This window comes from Cyanistes caeruleus, unplaced genomic scaffold, assembly GCF_971803275.1.
Source record: "Cyanistes caeruleus unplaced genomic scaffold, bCyaCae1.hap1.1 HAP1_SCAFFOLD_145, whole genome shotgun sequence".
Taxonomy (NCBI): Eukaryota; Metazoa; Chordata; class Aves; order Passeriformes; family Paridae; genus Cyanistes; species Cyanistes caeruleus.
The window spans coordinates 63,187-73,690 of NW_028255939.1; the positions used below are offsets into that span (position 1 = coordinate 63,187).

The window sequence follows — 10,504 nt, forward strand, 5'->3', positions numbered from 1 at the left end:
CATTTTAATTCATTTGCTGGTGCCAGCCATGCTGTGCTTTGGTTCTATCCATCCATCCTGCTGCAAAAAGGTTCAATTGTGTTTTCACCAGCTGAGACAAATCAGCTCTTTGACTCACAGCTCACCACAGACCTCGAAACAGGAGGCAAAGATCTACACCAGTTGGCCTTTCACAACTTCTCACCCATCTATTACCTTTCTGTGGCCAGCTTCAGAAAATGGGGGGGAAGCCATTCCAAAGAACACGACCAAGGAAATCACACAGCACTCGGGACTTTTTCCAGACATCAAATTTTTAATGGATGATGTGAAGTATCACAGAAGCAATTCCTGTCCACAGAAAAAAAGATTTCAAATGTTTTTGTCTCAAAGACAATCAATGGATGTTGAAAATTTCTGCTGCTGAAAGTTACATTAGGTCCTCAACACTGAGCAATCAATATCCCCACAATCTAAACTGTGAAATTACCACCTCGGCAAGGAGAAAATTTTCAGGATTTGCAACTCATCTCAAAACTTCAGTAGAACTGAACCAGCAGAATTTCCCTGAGATGCCATTGTGTTCTGGAACCCCTCAAATACTCACTAAAACAGACTTTACTTTCAGTAGGACAGCTGTTGATGAAAATCTGCGGTAAAACCTATGGGAAGTGGCCATGTGCACGCATCTTCCTTCCCACAGCAGGCACAATCAAATCCTCCTTTGAATGGCCTCAAAGTTGAGCAGCACTCATTGGCACAGCCTCTTCTCCCACAGACAGGCCAGTGAGCAACACGGCAGCGCCAGCCAGATGGGCAAGGACAAGAGAGAGCAGATGCCAACAAGGCTTTGAAGCTGTGCCAAGGGAGGTTTACGCTGGGCGTTGGCAAGAACTTGTGCCCAGAAAGGGCCATTAGATCCTGCAATGGCCTGACAGGGGGCTGCTGGAGTCATCCTTGTGGCAGGTGGGCAAGGCAAGCCAGGCCGCAGCTCTCGGGCCCCGCTCTGCTGGCCATGCTTGCCGCCATGGCTCACAGGTTGGACTCAACATTCTCTCAGGGCTCTCTGAGGCCAGGGCGTTCTGTGCTTCTGTGACATCACAGCCTCTGGCGATGGCACGGTGCCTGGCAACTGTCGCCAGCTGTTGCTGCGCCCCAGAGCCCAGGCAGACCTGCTTGCAGAGAGACGCCCAGAGTCTCTGTGCTGCCGGCAGAACTCTATGGCTGCTCACGGCTCTTCCTCGCTGCTGCAGCTTTACGTGCTGCTGCTCTTGGCCCATCCCCTCGACCCTTCCAGCAAACTCGAGCAGAGCACGGATGCCTCTCCTATGCTTCCAGAGGATTTCTACCCGGAGGAGACGGACCCTGAGCAGATCCTGTGGGTGTCCTGGGCAGTCCTGCTGGTCGGCGTGCTCATCATAGGCATGGCCATGGGATGGGCCCTTGAGAGAAGATTTCAGAGATGCTGGGGAGAGGTGAGGCAGGGCTGGGGGGTCAGGGAGGCGGGATGGGGCAGACCTTGAGGGCCTCTTGGGCACCCTTTGGCCAATGCCCTGCGGCAGAAGGGGCCTGAGCTCCTGGCTGGGGAATCCGGCCCAGGGGCTGAGCCCCATGGACAGCACCAAGCAGAGGCGGCCAGAGCTCTGCATGCTGCAGCCTCTTCCCCGGGGCAGCCCAGCCCAACTGAGCCCGAGTCTCTGTCTCCGAGGCCAAAGGCAGCCCCACTTTGTGGGTGCCGGCCCCGCTCTGCCCCTCTGCCTCTTCCATGGGGATCCCTGCGCTTTGCCTTGCAGCGGAATCTCCGGAGCCCTTCAGGCCGTGCAGGGCCCCGCCGCCATCGAAGACACGGCTGTCCAAAGAAGTTGATGCAGCTGCTGAGGCACAACCGTGACTTGATGCGGTTGTGCCTTCGCTCTCAGCCGAGACCAACAACCAAGACGGCGGCAAAAGAGGGCATTGGCAGGAGACTCCGCACCTCCCCGCAGCTCTGACCTCCAGCGCGGCACTCTGTCTTCAGAACATTATGGGGAATGTGTGACCAGTGCCCAGCCCAGGCACTGCGACGTTCCCCATCTTAGAATTTAGCCACACCCATATTGTTAGTTGTAGTTTTCCCCACCACGTTTCCCCCAAGAAGTTGACCTTTCCCTTAGTGTTCAGTTCTAAACAGTTGAAGTATTGAAGTATTTTAGGCTTAAGATTCTTACCCCATAGTCTTCAAGTAACGTTGTAGTGTAGATTTTAGAAGTAGTCAAGTGAATAAAGTTCACGTTTTCTACACATTGCTGTGTCATTTTCTTGATGTTGCACCTGAGACCTGGGGACTACTTGAGAGATGGGTTTGCATGGCAGCTCCAGACTGCCTGCAATGGAGAGCCCGAGTGCCCCAGCAGGGTTTGCAAGAGTATGGAGGGCAGCGGGAAAGAAGAAGGTGGCCAATATTCACCTGCCTCCACCTTCCAAGGAAGCTTGGAGTCAAACCCTGTCTGCACGTCAGGGGGGACCCTAAAGGCCCCGGCAGGCATCAGGATGGCCCCAGGACGGGGGGCTCGCAGGACTCTGGGGCACCATGAAAGGAGCAGGATCATCCCTGGAATGCTGGGAGAGAAATGCAGAGACGTCTCCCCTGGGATCCAGGCAAGGGCTGAATTCAGGCAGGCAATTAGATCCACAGGCTGCCTGGGCTATGGCAGCTATCAGTCCTGCTTCATAGATTTCTGGGGGGAGTTTATCTATATAGATCTGTATTTAGTTCTTTCTATTTATCCTGTTGACCCTCCAAATAGGATTAGATTTCATTTGCCTACAAAACATCCGTTTTTTGATTTGTAGGAATCAACCATCTGTGCTCCCAGTTTCAATGACTTCTCTCAAACTCATTCTGCATCTTGCCCCTTTACAGCACCATCAAATACCTCTGTTAAATAAAAAGAGTATCAGTGGAAGGACGACAATCTTGTTGCTTTCTGAAGAAAGTTAACTTTGATGACATATCTACTTTTAAAAATCCCATAGGAATAAAACTTACAGATCAGCTTTAGAATTTCAGAAGCTGGTTCAGAAGCTGGTTCCTCAACTCTTCCACACCACTTTACTTTTTGGGGACATTCAGCAGCAATAGCAAACAAGCACAGCAAAGAAATGGAAGAAGAAATGCAGATCATCAGCAGCAGACCACCTAGCAAAATCCATATTAAATACAGCTCCAAGTTCTCAAAGAGCAAGTGTGAAGTGTAAATGGAGACACTCACACCAAATTACTACCAGTTGGTACTTTTGGCATTTCCACTGGCTTTCCTCTTCACTTTTTTATCTCTCACCTAAGGGAAGAGAAAAAAACCCAAACAAACACAACCTTTCAGGCAGAGAAAAGATGTGGTTGCTCTTGAAGAAAGCATTTGATTCTGCCTGTAGAAGAACCTGTTGGGAAAAATAGTAGCTTTTAGCAAAATGCCACTGTGCTCTTGCACTTGTTCTACCCCTGTGAGAAAGAACAGGCACGTCTGTAAGGCTCCTGCAGCTCACCCTGGCTGAGGGTCATTGACCACTTATCACTGCAGGGGTCACTGGCAATAACGATGGTGGAAAATGTGGAGGGAGCTGGATAAATAAATGCTTGCCATTGCCTTAGCAGAAAAAAACCCCATCAAAACCAACCCACCCCCAAAACAAAGCAATGAAAATAGTTTGCCTCTGAATGAAAAGAACTTTAATTAACTATATGATGTCTGCTTTTGGTTCAGCATTCATCAATCTGAATTTGAATATGCATAAGGTAATTCAAGGTAACTGAAGCTTAAAGATCATGTCTATTTACTTGTGCATAGCCTATACTGAAGCACATTAGAAAGCCGTGTTTTGCTTGAAATCTGCGCGGTATTAACTTCATTCCCTCTTATACTCACTAGGTAATTAAATACATGAAGAAACAGATTTATTTTTTTTTAATTAAGAATGCATTATAAATTAGGAAGGCATGGCTTTATCAGTCTGCTGATACCAACATTACTCAGCTAAGTTGAAAGTATTAACACAAGAACTTGATGACAAAAGCAATGTTCATCAGAGCCTCAACAATAAAGTTGCAGTTCCAAGTTTTTCAGATGTCCTACACTTGCTAAGGGATCTCCAGAAAGAAGAGTCACCAGAAAATAGCAGAGGAAATTTGAAACCCATTTCTCTTTTGTTTTTTTTTTTTTCAGAACTTTCTTGTGGGCAACAGAAAACTCCTAATATGTGGAATGAAACGTAGTTTTTTTGCCTGAGTCATGAGTCATCCCCTCAGTTCCAACCTGATCCAGTGGTCACTTGAATCTTGGAAAGGGTCAAATCAGCAATATGAAATTTCAATTGTATTCATGAAAGTAGCTCTTTTTTCTCCATTCCCCTCCCTCTCCCAAATATATCAACACCAAGTGAGAAAGGCTTGATTTGAAAGATAATTATTACAGAATTAAACATGGACATAGCTAGTTTGCTACAAGTTCCAGCAGATAGAGAAACGAGAGCAGAATCAGAGGTTATCAAACTCAATATAAAATCCAGCTCATGCTTTCCCCAAAAGCCTCGTTTAATTTATCCAGGATTAAAAATAAAAGAAAAATGAAAAAATCATATAAAAGCATTTCACATAGTATGTCAAATACTATAATTTCCATCTGAAGTGTTCATCATTATTATGTTTTTCTGAAGTGAATTACCAAGTCTCCTGCACCCATCTTCCCAAAATCTGATTCTAAGTGCTTGCTAGTTTAATCCCTTAGGAAGCAAAGGTAGCCCCAAGTGTCTCTGGACAAACAGAAACTAAACAACAAAGCTTGACAACATATATTAAATTGTCAATGAACTCAATAAAGATTTTCCACTCCAGAGATAGCTATCACCAGCTTATGAATTTTGCTAGGGCAGGTTTAGTGAAGAAAAACTAGGTCTTTATTACCAAATCCGTTAGGAGTTGTTCTACTGTACTGCCGGTAGGATGGGAGTATAAACACCATGTTCTTCACAGCCTCATCCACAAAGAATTCCACCTTAAAATTAAGGCTGCTTTGGAGTTTGACCAAATGAAAATTCACTCATAAAACACAGTGCTGGCAGCATGGTCAGTCTTTGCAATACAAAACTGGGAACTAACAGCCGATTCCTGATCACATCTCCAAGGCTGAGAGTCCAGAACTGTAGTGGTGGCCAGGCCCTCGCTGACTGCCAAACCTCCAGCCATCATCCCTTCCTCTCCCAGGGACAGGCGAGAAAATGAGATCGGCAGAAACTAGAAAGCTTAAGCTAAAATCAAGAAGGTCATTGATGAAACAGACTGTAGTGGTTTAGAAACTAGCACGCAGACTTAGCTGAAAACAAATCTTATTGATCAGCAATTAAAATGAATACTTAATTCTATTATTCTGCATATTATTAGACAGTCGGAGACAGCCAAGCTGACCTCAAGCATGCTGAAGCATCGGGGCCAGGCAGTGCACAGCTTCCCAGGAGCTGATTTACCCATCGTTCTCAAGTGAATTGACAATTCACAATGCTCAGAGCCCCACAGTAGAACTGCTAGGCTGCAAAATAAACAATTAGCTCTGCTTAAGAGTCAAACTCCAGCACATAGACCATATTAAAGGAAGAATGAAACCTGCAGCATTTGATGGACCTTCAATACCCTGAGAAGATGACAAATACCCCAAGATGAACAAGCTTCCAAAACACAAATCAAAGGACTGATTTTGATGGATCAAATGTTAAATAGGCCTGTGAAGCTGGAGTTGTTAGGTTGCACATGAAAGAAGGGAAAAAAAACACACCCCAATCCTCAAATGCAATTTTAGATCCCTCTTGGAAAATTTGCTTTAAAAAGAGAGGAATAGATACAATCTTCCCCTCACCTGGAGATTTTAATGAATTCAAGCCATTTCAAATCTGTCAAGAAAGCCCTACCACAGTCCCCGTCAAACAACATTTTCTTTCATTTTTTTCTTCTCATTACTACTTCAGAGCAGTCTAAATAACAGCAAATAAAGAAATTCAAGTTACAATTCAAACACTAAGCTCTGGAGTCCTACATTGCCTTCAAACACCTGTATGAAACACTAACTTCATGCTTAATGCTCTCCAATACATAGAAGCCATTTATTTGCATATCCTTTGGCTGCTAAAGCTGTAACTTGCATTTCTATCAGCAGATGGGCCTGATTCTCACCTTCCCCTGATACACATGAGCAGTGTGGGCCCTGACTTTCTGGACAGCTCACACTTCCTTGATTCAAACTCTTGACTTTGCTCTCTGTAACACGGCCCTTCCTGAATCCAGCCTAAGGTACGAAGCAGCCACACACCTTCTGAAGTTTCCATTATTGATATCTGCCTCTCCCCATTAGAATGCTTTGCAAAAACAATTAAGATCCAATGTTGCCCGTGTCTGCTGCAAGGAGGAGCTCTCTGGCTTTTTTACTCCTATTTTTAGAACATTCTCTTTCTAAGGTCATGACAGCTGGGTACAAATCCAGAGCAACACCTTGAAGCATTAACAAACAGAAGCAACAGAAAACAGAAGCTGCTGCATTTCCTGTGGCCATTGGAGGGTGCAATTGCAAGTGTGAAAATATTGCAGTTCTGTCATCCAGTAAGAAGTACACGTTCAAAAGGAAATCCATTCAAAGCAGATTATACAGCATAGATTTGTTGTCCATTTTAAATTGTTACTGGAAGCCAAAGAAAGATTTCTTTGGGAGCCTCACAGGTTTGTCTTCATCATTTATAATGGAACAGTTACTCTGCTTTAAATTTAAGTGGTTTTTTTCCCCAACAGTTTCATCTACCTCCTCACCAAGCTGATACAGAATAGAGGAGCACAGATAGTGGGAGGAACAGATTTGGAATTCCATAAATGGACTTCTCATGTGGCTAGAACTGATATTTCCAGCTCTGTGGGCTTAGAGCATCCATCCAATGTCCTGCCAGTCCAGCACTTCCTGATGGTATTTGCAGCCACTGGTTCCACAGAAGTTAGATCAATGCGCTTCTCCTTGGATGTCATGTGGCTGCTGCAAGTGCAACAATGGAGCCACCAATTTCTAGTTGCAAGGTCAGGATTACAAATTTAAAACCTTACTGTTACAAGATGTAAAGGCTCTCCAATCCTGCTGTAAAGAAGAGCTTTTAAGACACTTAACTCTTCCATCTTCAGCTTGCTTCCAACTTTACGGTATTAACTTTTTTAGATAATAAAGGATTGTCTGTAGATTACTGTGGATTAAAATTATAACTGCAGACCTGAGTATTGGTCTCAAGTTTGATGGCATGAGGAAGTTGATGGTCTTCTTATCCATCCCTGGAATCACCCTGATGCACTGTCTCAACTATCTCCCAGAGGTATTTATTTTTTTCAACATGGATTATCTATTTTATGAAGTTTGGAACAGGGAGAATGGCTGCCTTCCATACAAATCAAACAGGTTGGATTTTCAAGTGATTCGAATTGTATCAAAGTCTTCAGACCCAAATAGGTGTAGCTTCTGTGAAATACAGAAGCCCTTATGAAAGGCTCACTCAGAAGGTGCGAATAGAATAAATAAGAATTTAATAATAAAAAATATGAAGAAGGAAAAAGCCTTCATTCCCTAACTCTGCAGAATTCCACCCAAGTAGAATCTCACTCACTTTACAATGAAAGGAAAATAGTTTAGTGGTGGTGGCAGGGACAAGGCGAGGATATACGGTGCCAGGGAGGATTCTGCACTTAGAGATGCTGAGTATCCAGCCAAGAGACAGAAATTCATAGCAGAATAAGCTTCTACAAACTGAAAATACGCTTGGCTCAGGTAGGTTTCAGGCCACAACTTTGATTCTCCAGAGGCAAAAGTAAAGAACAGTTCAGTCCTTTTTCCTCCCCAACTCATTCCTAGGTCCGCTGGTCCGCTCCTGCACAGTTTGTAAAAGAAAAAAAGAGTCTCATTCAGAACAAGGACGTAGGACCTTTTCCCCCTGTTGCAATTAATGTGAAAAAAAAATAAAGAAAAATACCTGCTCTGCATCTTGTGTTTATCTGCCATTTTAAACCACATTCTGAGCTCATCTCTTCTCAGAGGTACTTCCTTTCTAAATTTTACTTTTATTTTTTGGGTCCAAAAAGTATTACTACAAGTAAACTTCCCCTTGAACAGCCTGCCAGAGAAGAAGAAACAGCAGTGTTTGCTATCTGCCACCAAATTTTACATCCTGTCCTATAATCTTATTTTCATAAGCTCAAAGTCATTGGGGAAGGCAGAGAGAGATCTACATTTGTGCATCCTAGCAGGATGCTGTGCTGGAAAATATCTCTACCGAGTGTTCTTGGGTTAGTGGATCCAAATGACTTGATAGTACTGAGGGTCTGCACTCGTTTGTACTAAATGGATGTAGGGACATTGCCATTGGAAATACAAATTTACAAAGGGACTGCCCCATAGGCTTGTATGAGTAGTTTTAGTTTAGGGGCATTATCCGATGATATGACTGACGATATCATATGGTCTCTGTGTTAGCAACACAGCCCTACAGCCTTGGAATAAAGTTTCTAACAATAAAATATTTGGCATGCAATATGGAATGGTGGCCAAAAAGAAAATCAATGTCATCAAAGTTAAGGACCCTAGCAACATTTTAAGAGAAGTCTTATGAAGATGAAATTCTCTATTTCAGCTCATTATGTGTTGATCTATTTTATATATTAGTAAGGGCCTGTCTGCACAAACCAGTCTTTGAAATACGTCGTGATATTAAAGGCTAAAGTCCTTGAAACCTTCCTGCAGGAGAGAGAGTAAAGCAAAACAATATCCGTGTGTACAGGACAAAAAATGTAAACCTGCGTGCATTAGCCAATAGTAGCTTGCTTAGCCCGCAGACCCTGTAAAACCCCATATAAGTGTGCAAAAGGTAGAAATAAAAGGCGTTCACGTTTACTTCTGTGAAGGCTGGTGAATAGCTGGTGGTCTCGCAATAATTTTGTGGCATTTTGAGAAAATTTTAATAATTTTGTGGGATTTTCCTTGAATTTTATAGGATTTTTTTGGAATGTTGTGGAATTTTATAAGATTTTGTGGAATTTTGAGAACACTTGAGTAATTTTGAAAGATTTTTCATATATTGTGTGGAAATTTGTACAGATTTTGTGAGATATTTCTAGAATTTGGAAGGGTTTTGAGAAGATTTCAGGAATTTTTTTCTTGAAATTTTTGGATTATTGTGGAATTTTTTGGAATATTGAGGAGACATGAAGAATTTTGATGGATTTTTTCCTAGATTGTGTGGAAAGTTTTCTTTTTTTTGTAAGATGTCTTAGGAATGTCGTAGGGTTTTGATAAGGTTTTGGGGATTTTGTGGGATGTTTCTGGAATTTTGTGGGATTTTGAGGAGACATGAAGAATTTTGATGGATTTTTCCTAGATTGTGTGGAAAGTTGTCGAGATTTTGTGGAATGTTTCTGGAATCTGGTAGGGATTTGTGAAGATTTTGGGAATATTTTGGGATGTTTCAGGAATTTTGTGGGATTTTTTGTGGGAATTTTGTGGGATATTGAGGAGACATGAATAATTTTGATGGATTTTTCCTAGATTGTGTGGAAAGTTGTCAAGATTTTGTGGGATGTTTCTGGAATTTGGTAGGGTTTTGAGAGGTTTTTGGGAATTTTGTGGGATGTTTCTGGTATTTGGTAGGGTTTTGATAAGGTTTTGGGGATTTTTTTGGGAGGTTTCTGGAATTTTGTGGGATTTTTGTGGAATTTTGTGGGATTTTGAAGAGACATGAAGAATTTTGAGGGATAATTCCCTGATTGTGTGGAAAGTTTTCAAGATTTTGTGGGATGTTTCTGGAATTTGTTAGGGTTTTGAGATGATTTTGGGGATTTTGTGCAATGTTTCTGGAATTTTGTGGATTTTTGTGGAATTTTGTGGGATTTTGAGTTGACTTGAAGGATTTTGAGGTATTTTTCTGAGATTGTAGGGAGAGTTGTCAAGATTTTGTGGAATTTATCTGGAATTTGGTAGGGTTTTGATAAGATTTTGGGAATTTTGTGGAATTTATCTGGAATTTGGTATGGTTTTGAGAAGTTTTCGGGAATTTTGTGGGATGTTTCTGGAATTTTGTGGGATTTTTTGTGTAATTCTGTAGGATTTTGAGAAAATTTTAATAATTTTGCAAGATTTTTCTGGAATTTTGTGGCATTTCTTTGTAATGTTCTGGGATGTTGAGGACACTTGAACAATTCTGAGGGACTTTTCTTAGTTTGTGTGGAAATTTGTGGGGATTTTGTAGGATGTTTCTGGAATTTTGTGGCATTTTTTTGGAAATTTGAGGGATTTTGAAGAGACATGAAGAATTTTGATGGATTTTTCCTAGATTGTGTGGATAGTTGTCAAGATTTTGTGAGATGTTTCTGGAATTTGGCAGGGTTTTGAGATGATTTTGAGAATTTTGTGGGATCTTTCTGGAATTTCATGTGATTTTTTGAAATTTTGAAGGATTTTGAGGAGGCATGAAGAATTTTGAG

The 10,504-nt window shown here is 42.3% G+C and overlaps 1 long non-coding RNA gene across 1 annotated transcript; it reads left to right on the forward strand.

Annotated features, from left to right (window-relative positions):
• Positions 1 to 1,142: 1,142 nt before the first annotated feature.
• LOC147645900 (uncharacterized) lies at positions 1,143 to 2,261 on the forward strand. The gene is made up of 2 exons (XR_015282086.1): positions 1,143 to 1,454; positions 1,773 to 2,261. It is a non-coding gene; the product is annotated as an uncharacterized LOC147645900 (long non-coding RNA).
• Positions 2,262 to 10,504: the final 8,243 nt, after the last annotated feature.